General features: G+C 36.8%; 1 long non-coding RNA gene across 3 annotated transcripts in view; it reads left to right on the top strand.

Moving 5' to 3' along the window:
• Positions 1 to 17,637, top strand: part of LOC102421404 — a 35,770-nt gene that overhangs the window by 7,581 nt on the left and 10,552 nt on the right. The window contains exons 2-3 of one of the 3 annotated variants that reach the window (XR_330329.3): positions 3,079 to 3,237; positions 14,364 to 14,604. This is a non-coding gene — a long non-coding RNA (uncharacterized LOC102421404). Of the gene's footprint in view, positions 1 to 3,078; positions 3,238 to 4,009; positions 4,067 to 14,363; positions 14,605 to 17,637 lie in introns of those variants that run through there. The other 2 variants (XR_002831334.1, XR_002831335.1) reach the window with 2 other exon arrangements.

Genomic DNA, 17,637 nt, shown 5'->3' with positions numbered 1-17,637 from the left:
AAGTTAGGAGAATTAACATTTAGTTCTAGGAGTCAGAGTTGAAATTTTTGAACCTTTGGTTCTCAAGCTTTCTGTAATCCCATTTCCTTGGAATTCCTCAAGTTAAAAACATTTAAAGCATTTTTGAGCACTTGTGTGCAAAGCACTGTAGTAAGAGCTTACTCCTTAAATAACATGTTCTATCATCTCTAACAGGGGTTTTGACTCCTGCAATTCTGGTCTTCATAACCTTATTGAAGTTCTAACCAAACTTTAGATGGCTTTTTTGGAAAATCCTAAACTATATCCATGTAAGAGTGACTAAAACAATACAAAAATACATACATCTATTCTAAGAAAATAAACAGTTGAGATAGTTTAAAACAATATTAAGTCAGAAAATGACAATAGGACCCACAAATATGAAGGAATGTGAAACACATCAATTTGATATAAAATTTTACGATGGCATTAAGAGATTAGGGTTTGAAATGGCAGTCACCTTCATTATCAATGGCAACTCCAATAAATTCAGCCACTATACCAAAAAAGTTTGGGGGTAATAATGATATAGATTAAAATAGAAAAGCAAATAATTTTTTAGTTCAGCAAAGACTCATTAATGTAACTCTATAACACATCTTTATTTTTTTACAAATTCTTTAGAAAACATAGATTAGATTTCATGTAGCATTCAGAAGAATCAATATAGAGTAGTGAAAAAATTATTAGTCTGGGCTGGTGTTGAGGAAACATGTTCTGGTTCCAGATCTACCTTTAGCTTGTTTGTAGTAATTTATCATATTTTGAGGCTTTTCATTCAACTCAAATAATGAGGTGTTGGATTCATTAGTTATCTTTAAGAGTCCTAGCTCAAAAATGTTATGATTCTAAGTGTTTTTGATAGGAAACACATGAAGGTACTCAGGAAGCAAAGAGGTTACTATTGTTAAGAAACTTAGCATTGTTGACAAAAAGAGTCATTGTATGAAACTGTGTGGCTAGGATAAAGACAAAGGAATGCATTCCCAACTAGACTTAAAGAATGAAAAGATTTTTAAGTGAGTAGAACACTTTTTGACCTGGGCCCTGACATAATGAAGGGCTGTATAAAACACAAATACACACATGTACAAAAACACAGACTCCTAATTTGATTGATAAGTGTATATAGCCTTAATTTTAATCAAAACATCACAGTGTATCAATGTTTTAAAGGAATCAATTTATGGAAAATACATAAAAGTTATTTTTTCATATATTTAAAACAAAATCCTATTAAATGAAAACTATAGAATCCCTCTCTAAAATGTAGAGTTGGGCTTTAAATATTACCTATAGATTTGATATGAAAAGATATATCTAGTTCCTAAGTAGTTCTCCTCAAAACCATAAACATAAAACAATAATAAATAAATTGTAATCCTAAATTAAGTTTATTTTCAAACAGTAAGCCCTGTATTTAAACATTACATGGTTTTAAAAAATGTACATTACCATATATAATAGATTCACTAGAAATACTAAAAGTATAGTCTATTGGTATATACCCATATCTTGCCTGAAAACTAACTGAAAAGAGAAAAATTCAACCAACTAAAATTTTTATTCTGTTCTCCCCAAATTGTCAGAATACAGTTTATGGTAAAAAGACTTTTTGTTTTGGTTTGCTGAATCAGCACATTCCTTTTGAAGATTCAACATTACATGGCTTTTTAGGAGTCTAACTGAATTATCTGAAGTTTTATGCAGAATTGACTTGGAGGGTAGGATTAAAACGCATCCAAAGGATTTCCTTGCAAATGAAATCTCATCTGAATATTTATTCTCACTTAAAAAATTATTTATTAACATCCTAAAGAAACCCTAATAGCCTTTGAGTTTGAACATAAAAACAAAGTGAGGATTCTAGGGACAATGAAAAGAATACATGTCTTGTTGAGTTCAAGGGAAAGTCATATTAAGATGGTCTACAAAAGCTCTTGACAGGAGACTATTCAGTATAAATCTGCTTAAAAAGGTATTTTAATTTCCAGATAAATTCATATGTTAACTGTTATGTTAAATTGAATGCCAGAAGATTTGTACATTGAATTTGATCTAATATTAAGGGGGTAGTTTGGTATGCAAAAATAAATCGAAAGGGGTTGGTAAACTTTATTTTAAATGAGACAAACTAAAATAAATTAATTGGACCCATGAAAGATGTAAAATAATTATTTTAAAATATAAAGAAAAGGAAGATCCAAATTTTCTTTAACCCCAGAAATTTTTCAGATGTAATAAGGCATGACAAAAACTTGTCTTCATTCCTTTCTATTCAACTCAGTAAGTGCTTTGAGCTCCAATGGTTAATCAGTTACCAGATTCCACATCTTTATTTTTTACAATCCCCAATTCTTGTTGTGAATTGTTCCTCTTAATGTACTTACAATCACCAAGAGGACACCACCATTTTTTCCACCTTAAAAAAGCAATTATTATTTCATCCACAATTAGATTTACCACTTAAAATTGTTACTGTATAGCAACAGCCCATAAAACATAATAGTATATTATCAAAGAAGTAGATGGCTTAAGATGAATTACTAATAGATGAAATATATTTAGCAAAATTATTCAACCCAGCTTTTAAAATGGCTATAACCATATCCAACTTACAAAAAAGTATAGCAAAAGTGCATTATAATCTTTATCCAAATAAGTCAGTGAACATATATGCAAGTGTTATAAAACCATATCTAATTTACATAAAAGGTATAATGCAGGTATTATGTTAAAAAATAGATATCTTCTGAAACATCATTTAACTTAAGCTTCCAAAATTGCAGAGAAAATTGAGAAATATAAAAGCAATTTATTAACTTACCCTTCAGTTTATTTGGAAAACCTCTGCTCTTGGTCAAAAGCAGAAGGTGGTTCACTGCTGACTTTCCCTGAAGCTATGAACTTAAACAGTAAACCAGTGGAAACCACCTCTCTGGACCACGCTAGAGTTTGCTAGACAGTACTGCTGTGTGGAAGAAGTCTGCTGCATCTAAGCTATATACAATGTGCAATGGATAACCTAATATGTCTTTCATTTAACTGGCTGGGCAGGTTTCTACAGTCTGTGGAACATGGAATCAAACCAGAATATGTTGGCATAACAGGCCCGTCAAACCGGTTCTTCTGTAGATCCAGAACCCGTCCAACCAGTCTGCATCAAAGGCTCGCCCAACAAGCTGCAGCGGCTCAGCTCTGCTAAGCCTGTACCGGGTGAGTTATCCCCACCTGCCGTCAACTTCCAACAAACTGCTCAGAATGTTGTAGCCTCCAGCAAAATAATTCAGAGTTCTAGTGGGAGGAGTAGATCTGTGTCAGGTATAGCAAGAGTCCATTGTGATAAACCTCTCATTGTAGATACTTGAGTATCTATCATCCTCAGAGGTAGGTAATCCCTTTTAAAAATGTACTTCAGGCTCTCTGCAGACTAAAGCCTCTAGAAAGAGATTATCTACAAGAATGAAGAATCCATGATGCCTGACCTTTTCCACTGGTCTACTTGGCTCTGTTCAGTCTAGTTGAGCCTTGAGGGGGAGGTTGATATTCCCACAAGAGTAGTGGCCCGGAGAGGTAAAAGGAATGGTTTTTAGAGGGAGGGAAAACTAAACATTTGTCTGGGTGTGTTATCTTCCTTGTGCTTAAACAATCCTCATACCATTTCAGTTTGAAAAATTCCTATTTCTACATACTAGGGCAACTTGGAGAGGTTTTACTTTGAATATTCAACAGTTGAACACAAAGTACTGATATCTACAAGGTGCCAGAAACTGTGTCAAGTATAGGGTTACAGTGGTGAAAAAGACTAGTTTAGTAAGAGGTGGGAGGAATGTTCAGGTGCCCAGTTAAGCATGTCTAGTAATCTTTTGGAAGGAAGAAGTGAACAACACAAGATCACATTTTGACAGAAATTGGTTTATAGTAAGGGAGATCATGTGAGATTTGTCCTTACTCTCTCATAATACTTCTTTTCTATCTACTGATGTAGTGATTCTCAAACTTTCCTGCTTACCTATCAAGTGCTGATTAAGAACACAAATTTCTGATTCAGTAGGTCTGGATGTTACCCAAGCACTTATGGTGATTATGCTGCAATTGTGGCAGAGACCATAGACCCAGACTCCATGCTCAGCTTCTTTTCTATTTTTTTGTACCTAATTAAATACGATACATATTAATAAAAATTTACTATTTTTACTTTTGTATCTCCAGTGTCCAGAACACTGACACTTAGAAAGTATTTAATAAATGCTTATTAATTATCTACTCAGTGCCAGGACTTGCTAGATCCAAGGGGAATCACAGCTAGTAACTATTATATGAATCAAACTACATTAAATACTATAATTATAATAATTGAGGTAGGAGCACAGAAAAGGGAGCAAGTATGGCTGAGTATGGGAAAGCCTTCACAAAAGAGATGGGTTTTAGAGACTTTCCTTTCTTAGCATGACCAAAGATTGCTATCTGCAGGGTAACAAAATGTTGAGGGAACAATAAAAAGAATGCCTTTGATATGATTCAGAAATAAAAGCTTTAAGTACGCAGACATTATGACCTGAAAACAGTAATAAAGGTTATTTAGAGCAGGGCCCAGCAAATTTTTCCATAAGTATCAGGGAGTAAATATTTTAAGGTGTGTGGCCCAGATTGTCTCTCTTTCAGTTATTAAACTCTAACATGGTAGCACTAAAACAGTCAATGAATAATAGTCAGTGAACGGGTGTAGCTGTGTTCCAATAAAACTTAACAAAAAGAGGTGACAGGCTGTATATGACCAATGGACCATAGTTTGCTGACTCCTGCTCTAAAATGAAACGTGAAAATTAACAAGACTGCATAATTAGTTAGAAGAATGGTCTTGGGAGTCAAGAAGATTTGGGCTCCATCCCAGTTCTGTTCCATATTAGCTTTGTCACCTGAGTCAGGCATTGGTTTTATTTTAAAATGTGGAAGAAAGTAATAGTTGCTAATCCCTAGAGCTATTGTAAGAGTCAAGTAATTTAATTCACATGAGGCTTTAATGAAAATTTTAGTACACAGTAAGGGCCCAATAAAATGCTAGCTAAAAATAAAACTGGTTGAACATGGGTGTTTATTTCCATTAGTTCTTGAAGCCCAACTAACATGACAGCATAAACTCTAAAGGATCAAAAACATTGAGAGAGATAGCAGACAAGAGGTGTTCATACATTTTGGAAGAAGGAATGAGGAAGAGTGATGACTAATTTAGCAGAATAGAGAAAGAGGAAGTCTACTTACAATAGTAAAAGCAAGTCTGTCTTTGCTATAGAACCTTAGAAAACTTGAGTTTGGAGGAATTAGCGGGGCTTTATTTTTTAAATGTATTTATTAAAAAATTTTTTTTGGTTAATACTCACCTCTGGGTGTATATATTTTTCCATTGATTTTTTAGAGAGAGAGGAAGGGAGGGAGAGGGGAGACAGAGAAACATGACAGAGAAACATGGATGTGAGAGAGACACATCAATCGGTTGCCTCCTGCACACGACCTGGGGGCCAGGATACATGCCCTTAACTGGGAATCGAACCAGGACTCTTCAGTCTGCGGGGCTACGCTCTAACCACTGAGTGAACCAGCCAGGGCATTAGCGAGGCTTTAAATGGGAGGATTGGTGACAGAAGATAGGTAGGACTTGACTCATTCTGGGAGAGATTGTCACAGGTTGGTTTTGGACTTGAAAATACCAGGCAGAGCTGATGGTGAATAGTAAAGCACCACACTGAAAACAATGAGATCCTATTAGTTTCCAATGGGTGCTCTAACAAATTACTACAGACTTAGTGGTTTAAAAGAATACAAATTTATTATCTTACAGTTCTGGAAGTTGGAAGTTCAAAATGGATTTTACTGGCTACAATCAGGGTAGCAGCAGGGTTGAGTTTCATTCTGGAGGCTCTGTGGGAGAATCTGTTTTATTGTCTTTTCCAGCTTCTACAGGCTGCCTGCATTTCTTTTTTTTTTTAAATATATTTTATTGATTTTTTTACAGAGAGGAAGGGAGAGGGACAGAGAAGAAATATCGATGAGAGAGAAACATCGACCAGCTGCCTCCTGCACACCCCCCACTGGGGATGTGCCCACAACCAAGGTACATGCCCTTGACCGGAATCGAACCTGGGACCCTTCAGTCCGCAGGCCAACGCTCTATCCACTGAGCCAAACCGGTTACGGCTGCCTGCATTTCTTGACTTGTGGCCTCTTCCATCTTCAAAGCCAGCAATGGCCAGTCAAGTCTTTCTCACACTGTATCATTCTGACTGTGCTGCCTTCCTCTCCCATATGTAAATCCAACTGTATAATAAGATAATCTCCTCATATTAAGGTCAACTGATCATCAACCTTAATTCCTATTGCAACCTTACATCTCCTCTGCCATGTAATATAACATATTCACAGGTTCCTGAGATTAGAGGGTGGACATCTTTGAAAGACTGTTATTCTGCCTACCACAGAGATTAAGTCAAGGTCTCTATATTGAATGGTGAGATGCCCACATTCATTCCTCTGTTTGGCTTTTAATGCTAGTAACCAGGTTCAGACTCATCACTTAGAAAGCAGGAAACTGGAGAATTTCTCTCCAAGAAAATCTCAAAACTCTCATCACCCTAATGCAGTGGTTATTAACCAAAAATGATTCTGCCGACAGGGGCCATTTGGCAGTGTCTGGGAAAATTATTTTTTTTTAGAGAGAGAGGAGAATGAGGATGAGGAGCAGAGGGAGGAGAAGGAGAAGGAGGGAGAGGAGGAGGAGGAGGAGGAGGAAGAAGAGGAGGAAGAGGAGGGGAGGAAAGAAAAAGAAAAGGAAAAGGAAAAGAAAAGTAGGAAATATGATTGATTTTTGGTATTAAATTTAAATTTAAATATTTTTTAACATGCAAGTGTTAAATTCACTCATCAAGGGTTAATGTTCAAAGATCATAAAATGAGGAAGGTGATCAAACTGTTACAAGTACAAACTTGCACCTGCAAAACATGTGCACATTTATACCTGCCAATATTCATAAGTAAGGGTTTGAAACATACTATCCAACAGCTAGTAAAACCTGATCGCTATGAAATTAAGAGCATGTTTTACCTGAATAAGTCCAAATCAGGAAACTTCATTTTGAGCTTCCTCAGTTACTCTTAGGGTGTGTAAACATGGAGTATTTATTTATTTAACATCCGGAGCCTCAATTGCTTCATTTACTAAATGAAGGAGTTTAATTGAGTATATTCTAAATATCTATTTAGCTCAATACTTTTATTCTTTTGGGCAAATGAACAATTAAAAAATGTGAAAGCAAAAGCAAAATAGACCAATCAAGGAGACATTCTACAGAAGAGCAATTTTAAAATATAAGCTAATTTTAAGGTATGTCCTCCAAAAGCTGACACTGAGATACGGATTCAGGTACAAGTGATTTATTAGAAATTTGCTCCAATGTGAAACCAGTTTTTGAGTCAGGAAGGCAGGCCCATAAAGGAGACTATGAAAAGCAAGGGTATGAGTTCAGCATCAGCCTGATCCCAAGGAGCTCCAGAGCACAAATTATAAAGAAAGAGTTTATCCTACTTGGAGGCAAAGGAACTAGGCTTTCATATTCCTGAATCAGTCACTGGCAACTGGCTATTCCAGGGATTTGTAACTTCCAGGCACTTTCGGCTCTTCAAGAGAATTGACTCTAGTAACCCAAGAATATTCCATTGAAGAAGGTTGCAGGCACTGTAACATTAAGAGTGAAACATTAAGATTTCTGCTTCCAGCCAAGACAGAGCTGTAGGAATCAGATTTATCTTACCACCTGTAAAAAAAAAAGACAAAATGTATAAAACTGGTTTTCAAGACATTGTACATCAGTTAACAATGAACAGTTATCTCTTTAGGAGAGAGTAAACAAACAAGGCGAGCCCTGCGATTACCTCAGCATACTGCCTAGAGAGTTTCCAGGCCATGGTGAAGAGAGGGGTAACCCAGGTAGAGTTTAGTGGTCTCATGGCGATTGTCAGGTTGGATAAAAATGCAAAACCCAACTCTATGCTGCTTCCAATAGCATACTTCAAAAAGAAAGACCCACATAGGTTAAAAGTAAAAGGGCCAAAAAGATATGCCATGCTAACACTAATCAAAAGACATCTGGAGTGGCTATATTACTATCAGACAAAATAGGTATTAGATAAGAGAATATTACTAAGGACAAAAAAGGTCATTTCAAAATGATAAAGGGATTAACTTACCAAGGAAACCTAATAATACTACATATTTATGCATCTAATCATGTAAATAAAAAATATGTGAAGCAAAAGTTGACAGAACTCAAAGGAGAACAGAACAAATTCATAATTATATTTCATAAATGTATCTGGAGATTTGATACCCCTTTTTCAGTAATTGTTAGAATAAGTACAGAGGAGATCAATAAGAGTGTAGAAGAGTTAACACAAGCAATCTACTTGATGTAATTGACAGTAGTAGATCACTTGTCAACAAGGATGGGCCCCATCAGCCTGATATGTAATCAGAACGGCTATGTAATCTAACCACCATCAATCTGTTTTTATTTATTTTTATTTTTTAAAAAATATAATTTTATTGATTTCAGAGAGGGAGAGAGAGAGAGAGAAACAATGATGAGAGAAAATCATTGGTTTGCTGCCTCCTGCACGCCCCCTACACGGCATCAAGTTTGCAACAGGGGCATGTGCCCTTGACCAGAATTGAACCCAGGATCCTTCAGTCCACAGGCCCACACTCTATCCATTGAATCAAACCAGGTAGGGCCACCAAAATTATTTTAACTAAGATTTGTATAACATACATATAAAACAGCATGAAAAATAAACAGCAAAACCAGGTTGATAATTATTGGAAGTTTTAATCACTGCTGCTATTCTAAGGAGGATATTTGATTCTACAACAGTGGAGTGATTAATGGCCCTTCTAATTTTTCCAAACTTGTGTCCTGCAAAAAACCAACCAACCAACCAAACAAACAAAAAACTTCACACAGTATTAGGTAGGGGGTTGAGAAGTATGCTAGTATGCTATAAAAAAGAGTGTTCTGAGATCAAATATGTTTGGGAAATACTAACACAAAATAAATTGCTTGTGAGCAGTAGAGAGAAACTTTTTTTAAAGAAGGTGTGAATATAGAAAAGATAAGGTAGGCTGTTGAAAGAAACTTAAAAAATATCTCTTTGCCCTAGTCGGTTTGGCTCAGTGGATAGAGCGTTGGCCTGTGGACCAAAGGATCCGGGTTTGATTCTGGTCAGGGGCGCGTACCTTGGTTGTAGGCTCCTCCCAGGAGGCAACCAATTGATGTGTTTCTCTTATATCAGTGTTTCTCTCTGTCTTTCCCTCTCTGTTCCACTCTCCCTAAAAATCAATGGAAAATATTCTCAGGCAAGGATTAAATAAATAAATAAATAAATATTCCTCATTAAAAAAAAAAGAACATTAAAAAATATCTTAACAATAACAAATAGAAATAGCTAAATAATAGAATCTATAATAATATCTATTTGAGAATCAAACTCTAGTTCATCTCTAAGGCAGAATAATATGATTAAACACATGAGTTCTAGAGCTAGGTTGTCAATATCTCTGTAACTATATCCTGTTGTAAAGAAGTCCCAACACAATACTAAAGAATAATGAAGTTGGAGGACTGATACTACCGGACCTCAAGACTTACTATAAAGCTATAGTAATCAGGACAGTGAGGTATTGGCAAACGAATAAACATATTAATGGAATGGAATAGAGAACCCAGAAATAGACTCACATAAATATAGTCAAGTGATATTTGACAAAGGAAAAAAGGCAATACAGTGGAACAAAGATATTCTTTTCAACAAATGGAGCTGGAACAACTGGACATGTAAAAAAATACGACTCTAGACACAGAGCTTACCCCTTCAAAAAAATTAACTTGAAACAGATTATAGACCTAAATGTAAAATGAAAAACCATAAAATCTCTAAAAGATAATATAGGAGAAAGAAGGATCTCTTACCCTTTGAGACAGCTTGGAGGGACCTGGAGAGTATTATGCAAAGCAAAATAAGCCAGTCAGAGAAAGACAAGTATCACATGATCTCACTCATATGTGGAATCTGATGAATAAAATAAACTGATGAGCAAAATAGATCCAGAGACATAGAAACATGGAACAGACTGTCAAATCTCAGAGGGAAGGAGGGAGGGTGTATCTGGAGATTTTGACACCCCTTTCTCAGTAATTGTTAGAATAAGTACACAAGAGATCAATACGAGTGTAGAAGAGTTAACATAAGCAACCTACTTGATGTAATTGACAGTAGTAGATCATTTAGCCTAACAACTGAATGCACATTTTCTTTAAATGTATTTGAAACATTAAAAAAATAGTTTTGGTCACAAATGAAACTAACTTGAGCTACTATAAGCCAAGAAAGGCAGAGATTTATTTGGGGGCTATAATGGTATCCTAAGAGGAATATAGGGATGTAGGTATTTAAAAAAATTGGGATTCAGTCTGGCCAAATGAAGAATTAGAACCAGGAAATAGAAAGCCTCATTATTCATTCTCTCTCTCTCTCTCTCTCTCTCTCTCTCTCTCTCTCTCTTTCTCTCTCTCTCTCTCTCTCTCTCTCTCTCACCATAAGAAGCAAAAGTAACAAAGGTAAAAATTTATTATCTTACTGACAAATGCCATAATGCAGTGCTATGAGCTGAATTATGTCCCCCACCTCAGAAATTCTTATGTTGAAATACTAATTCCCAGGGCCTCAGAATGTAATTGTATTAAGAGATATGGTTAAAATGAAGTCAGTAGGATGGGCCCTAATTCAATATGACTGGTGTCTTTATAAGACCAAGAAATTTGGGTACAGATACACACAGAGGGAGCACACAGGGTGAAGATAGCCATCTACAAGCCAAGGAGAGAGGCCTGGAACAGATTCTTCCCTCAGGGCTCTCAGAAGAAACCAACCCTGCTGACGTCTTGATTTCAGATTTCTAGCCTGCAAACCATGAGAAGATAAATATCTGTTTTTTAAGCTGCCTAATCTATATACTTTGTCACAGTAGCCCTAGCAAATGAATACAACCAAAAAAAGATGTCCTTGTTTGAGTTGCTTAGGAGAGAATATAAAACCCCGAAGGCATAAGTATTAGAAGCGACAGAATCAAAGAAGATGGTAAAACTGTTCTGTATGACACCGGAAAAAATCTGTTTCCCTCTTAAAGAGAGAAAGAGAAATAATTCAGCAGGAAAGTTTGAAGTGGAAGGACTTTTGTGGGTAAAGACCAGTGGAAATCTCTCAGGAGTCACTGAAGGTATCCCCAGCTGTCAGTGCTGATTATATTGCTGTGATATAAACCCTCAAACCTTCAACAAAATCTACTGCCTATGGAAACAGAAGCCAGAGCCAGAGGTGACTAAAATAACATCAGTTCCCCATCCTTTTATCTCATGGCCCCTCACTTAGAAATCTGTAGAAATCTCATAGAAACCTCCAAAGTCACAATGAATGTGAAATATGGTTTATGCAACATTATCTAAATCTCAAGCCCTGGAGTATTTTAGGTGACCTTTGGATATGCATAGAAAGAGAAATGAAATGGACTTGCAGATAGATGCAGAAATGAAAGACCATTACAGTATTTGTCAGTAAGATAATAAATTTTTACCTTTGTTACTTTTGCTTCTTAGTGTGTATGAGGGAGAAAAAAGTCTTCCCTGCAGCAGCAACTCAACTTAAGTAAGCAGACTTAGCTAATTAGAATTGGGTTTTAATTCCAAATCCCCAAGAAGGAGAATCAGATTGATGGCATTAGATTATATAGCCATCCCTGATTACATATCAGGCTGATGGGGCCCATCCTTGTTGCCAGTGAAGTGAGAACAGGAGCTGGAAAGTTACCTTACGCATTATTTACCATTAAAAGACCAATGTAAATTAAAATTTATTTAGAATTTAATAGAAAACCGCAATATGGTATATTTTCCAATTTTATGGCTGAAACTAACCGTAATAGTAGAATAAACCTTTGCAAATTTATCACTTAGAAAATTTTATGGTTGATCAAGACTTAAAAGAAAAAGAACTTGAAATGAGTATTTTATAATCTATATTTAATGTTGAAATAATTGCTATACTTAAACTTCTAAAATGAAGTTATAGAACTACAAAGCAAAATAAACTTATGGTTAAATATTGCAACTTGCGTTGTCTCAAATTACCTAAGTACTATATAGGTGCTAATGAATTCTTCAACTTGAGGAGGCATGCACTGAAAATTGCATCATTCTGGTTCTGAGTGCTGTTGTAAGCCGTGATTTTTTCTTTCCATCCATAGTTTTTTCCTTTAAATTACTACCATGTGCCAAATTAAGAGATATGAATTTGCAAAGAGCATCATTTTATGTGCCAGCAATAATAACTAGACTCCCTAAAGAAAAGTTACAAAAGTTCAGGTTTCCTATTTCTTTCTTCCTTTCACTTTATACCTGTGTCACTACAATGTATTTTTTTCTGTGACATATGTTAGAAAGAGATTTCCCATGTCTGAGGATGTCATGACCAATGTCTTTAATGTCAAAGAAGTTGTAATTAGCTGGAAACATGGCTGGAAGTCACATTTTCTAAGTAGCAACATGCCCTTACTTCTGGCGTGGAAGGCAGTGGCAAACTTTTTTTGTAATCCTCACCTGAGGATATGTTTTTTTTAAAAAAAATTGATTTTAGAGAGAGAGGTAGGGAGAGAGAGAGACACACACACACACACAGAGAGAAACATCAAGATGAGAGAGAAACATTAATTGGTTTCCTCCCATACAGGGATTGAATCCTGGGTTTGTGTCCTGATTGGGAAATTGAGCCCACAACCTTCCAGTTCACAGGAGGATGCTCCAACCAACGGAGCTACACCGGCCAGGGCAAGGCAGCAGCAAGCTTTTATAGGTCTCTTCCTACCCCTCCAAATCTTTCCTCCTTGGCATTATAACATAGTTATTAGGAGTTAGGGTTTCAAAATTATGAAGTCTTAAGTTGAAATCACAGTTCAACCATGTACTAGGAATGAATTCTTTGGGAAGTTACTGTGCTTCTGGGCTTAGTTTCTTCATCCATAAAGAGGGGTAATAAGATTATTATAAGGATTAAATGGAATAATATTTGAAACATGCTTAGCAAGAACCTGGCACATAGTAAGTACTTAAAAAGTAGTAGCAATGTGTATTGAAAATAATGCTAATCATTATTTTCAATGCTAGACCTGGGAAAACAAAGACGAATAGGTGTGATCCCTGTCTTGAAGGAACTCATAGACCAACAGAGTATGGGAATCAAGAAGTATCACTGTAAATGTATCTTTCCCTTGGGAAGGCACTTGGTACATTATAGAGGTTCTTGGTATTTCCATTGAGTAATACATTATGATTATTTAAAAATACATATAAAGTTAGTCTTAACTTTGTATTTTAAGAATTTTATCATCAGAGCAAATTATTATATTACTAGGGGCCCAGTGCACAGATTTGTGCACCTTGAAAGGAACTGTGGGCTTCGAGGCTGAGGTGGGCACAGGAGCAGGTCTCGGCCCATCCTCCGCGCCCCCACCCGGCACCTCCTGCTGCAGCCCCCTGTCCCCTGTCTGCTGGAAGCCCTGCTCCTGCTGCTGCTGCTCCCACACAGTGATGGCGCCGACCCTGCTCACACCCACTGACAGCATGGAGCAATTGGGGCTGGTGCCAGCAGCGGGTGCCAGCGGCTGCTGCTGCCCCAATCGCCCCTCAGGAGCAGGGGGAGGTGGAGAAGCCCTCAGGGGCAATTGGGGCCGACAGCTGCTGCTTGCACCCACTGATGGCGCCGAGTGATTGGGACTGGTGCTGGGCACCGGCAGCGGGTGTGAGCGCCAGGTGGGACTGCGGCATGCGGAAGCAAAGAATTTTCAGTAACCACTACAGACTCTCCCCGATGATAGCGACTGGTGCCCCACCTTGGTCTGGCGCCCCTGCTCACCTGCTCTACCATCCTGCCATGGCCGATGCCTGCCATGTTCTGCACGTGCTCCCTGGTGGTCAGCGCATGTCATAGCAATCGGTTCAGTTCAGTTGTTTGGTTGTTACAACATTCGGTCTATTTGCATATTAGGGTTTTATATATATAGATAAGTGACTCATTAGAACTGTACGTGTTGGCATTCTCTCTCATGCTCTTAGTTCTTTCCCAGCCACACAGACTGCCAGCCTCTTTCCTAAGTATCAGGTAGAGGACAGGCAGGTAGGCATCAAGCCTAAATGATGGAGCATATTCAACCTAGGAAATTATCTCTGCTCCTTGCTTTGCAGATTGAGAGGAGAGACCAGAATGTAAGATGCAAACTCAAGAAATCTACCCAGAATTGTGGCAAAGAAAAAACAGACTCAAGTCATTCAGTTGGTACCAAAGCCAGATTTCCTCCAAGCATCTGTACCTTAGGGGAAGAAAGAACAGAAATTTAGGAACTCAAGAGATCTGGGTAGGAGCTCAAATCAGCAGCCTGATCTTCACAAGGGCAATCTAAAGGGGGCAGTGCAGGGTGGGAGAGGGGAAGAGAACAGTGCTACCAATGCCTTAGCCCAGTGTCTCTAAACTATTTTGACTGTTGACATTTGTTTATTTATAAATTATATACATGTATCTCTATTTCTAGGAACATCTCAATGCACAATAAAGATAATTGTTAATGATAATTTCAATTATTTGAAAAGAGATTGTGTTGCTTTCTTGTTGCTTGGTGTTGTGCTTAGTTTGTTCATGTTAACGTTACTTTGTCTTTAGAGCCATTGTGTGAGGATTAGGTTGGTAATCCATAAATGTGCTTAATTGGGCACATATAGACAGAAATACATTGCTATATACTGAAATCCAATGAAAAATTAGGGTATCCTTTTTATTACTTTCCATTTGTAAAAATTCTATTCTTTCCTCAGGTTACCTTGAAAACCATATGGAACTTATGTTCTTCTCTAACATTCAAAGGCTGAACTGTCACAATATAGTCACAATATAATCTTTTTGTTTTCTTCCTTGGAAGAGATTGGGAGAAGTTAAGAAAGTAACACTTTGCTTTAAAAAAAAAAATTAATCCTCACCTGAGGATGTTTTTATTGATTTTTAGAGAGAGAGAGGAAGGGAGAGAGAGAAATCTTGATGTGAGAGAGAAACATCAATCTGCACCCCGTATGTGTCCCTACCAGGGATCAAACCCACATCAAACCCACAACCTAGGTATGTGCCCTGACCGGGAATTGAACCTGCAACCTTTTGGTGTACAGGATGATGCTCCCATCAGCTGAGCCACCCGGCCAGGGCAACACTTTGTTTCTTATAATAAAGAAGAGAAATATCCCTAGTTGGTATGGTTCAGTGGATAGAGCATCAGCCTATGGACAAGGGTCCTGGGTTCAATTCCAGTCAAGGACACATGCCTGGGTTGTGGGCTCAATCCCCAGTAGGGGGCGTGCAGGAGGCAGCTGATCAATGATTCTCTCTCATCATTGATGTTTCTATCTTTCTCTCCCTCTCCCTGCCTCTCTGAAATCAATAAAAATATATGAAAAAAAAGAAGAGAAACAAATTGATGTGTAGGGCTGCAGAGAAGAGGAGAAAGAGTGGAGGTTAATTGTATGCATATATGCATTGCCCATGGACAAAGACAATGGGGTGGTGAGGGCCTAGGGCAGGGCTGGGGGAGGCTTGAAGGGAGTCAATGGGGAAAAAAAGGGACATATATAATACTTTCAACAATAAAGAATTATTTAAAAAACAACAACATTGATGCTTTTGCAAAACAAAGAAACAAAAACAAGAAAACCACAAGTAGAGGTTAAAAAGATGTGGGCAATTACCAGAGGGAGGGCATTTTGGGAGAAAGAGATGAGTAAAAGTTCTTTTCTAGAAACATTACTATGTGAACTTGGTATGGTCTGTTGTTTATATCTCCATATCTTCTATTCTGGCTATACATTTTTGACTAAATAAAAATATTGCACTCTAACATTTCTCAATGACAGAGTGTATACAACAGTATACATTCAAATGCCTTTTCTTGCTACTTGCCTATCCAAACCCTGCCTAGTTCATGATCCACCTATATCAGTGATGGCGAACCTTTTGAACTCGGTGTGCCAGCATTTTGAAAAACCCTAACTTAACTCAGGTGCCGTGTCACATATAGAAATTTTTTGATATTTGCAACCATAGTAAAACAAAGATTTATATTTTTGATATTTATTTTATATATTTAAATGCCATTTAACAAAGAAAAATCAACCAAAAAAATGAGTTCACGTATCACCTCTGACACGCGTGTCATAGGTTCGCCATCACTGACCTATATCGTACTATATTTTCTAAAAATGGCAGCAAGTGTCTCCCATCCCACATAATCTTCTTCCAAGGTGATTTTGACACCTCCTCTTCACTGAAGAGGCTAATACAGATGGCAAATAAATGCATGAAAAGATGTTCAACATCACTAGCCATTAGGAAAATGCTAATTAAAACCACATGAACTATTTCTAACACACCTATGGTAACAGCTCAAATTTTAAAAATAGTGCCAATACCAATTGGAAATTTCTTAAAAAAATCAAACATATAATCCAGCAGTCATACTCCTGGTATTTATGTCAGAGAAATGAAAACTTAGGTTCACCCAAAAATCTTTACATAATTGTTCATAGCAGCTTTATTTGTAATTGTTCCTAACTGTAAATAACCAAAATGTCCTATAATAGGTGACTAGTTAAGTAAACAGTGGTATATCCATATCAAGGAATACTTCTTAGCAATGAAAAGGAATGGACTACGTATTGATACATACAATTACTTGGGTGAATTTCAAGGATATTATGCTGAGTGAAAAACATTAATCTTAAGAGGCTACATGCTATATAATTTTATTTATAAAATATTCTGAAAATGACCAAATTGTAGTGATCGAGAACAAACTAGGGTTCTCAGAGTTTAGGGATAATGGGGGGAGGATGTGACTATAAAGGGTTAGCATAAGAGAGATCTTTGTGCTGATGGTTGTGTTTTAATCGTGTTGGTAGCTTCATGAATATACACATGCGATCAAATGGGACAGAAAATGACAATTCAATATCCTGGTGTTGAGTAAATATAGTTACTAAGATGTAACTATTGAGAGAAACTGAGTGAAAGGTATGTGAGACCTCTCTGTACTATCTTTGCAATTTTCTGTGAATCTATAATTATTTCAAAATAAAAAGTTAAGAGAATGAAAGAGACTAAATTTAGATTAGACCTTCATCAGCCTTTGTCTCCACGGCTTCTCTGACACTGCAAAAGGAAGCAGAGGGGCATCACAGGCACAGCAGAAATATTTTATAATTTCTCTTGTGAATTTTTCATTTGATTTCATTTCCAAATATTTGTGAATATTAAAAATATTGTATTTTAATTAATTTTTAATTTAATTCCATTGTGTAAGATTTTAAACTTTTGAAACATTTTCCAGTTTTATTGAGAAATAGTTGATGTGCATTACAGTATAAGTTTAAGGCATCCAGCATGATGGCTTAATGTACACATATTGTAAAATAATTACCAACC

The sequence above is a fragment of the Myotis lucifugus genome, unplaced genomic scaffold, assembly GCF_000147115.1.
Source record: "Myotis lucifugus unplaced genomic scaffold, Myoluc2.0 scaffold_200, whole genome shotgun sequence".
Taxonomy (NCBI): Eukaryota; Metazoa; Chordata; class Mammalia; order Chiroptera; family Vespertilionidae; genus Myotis; species Myotis lucifugus.
This window is presented reverse-complemented; position numbering and strand designations above follow the sequence as displayed.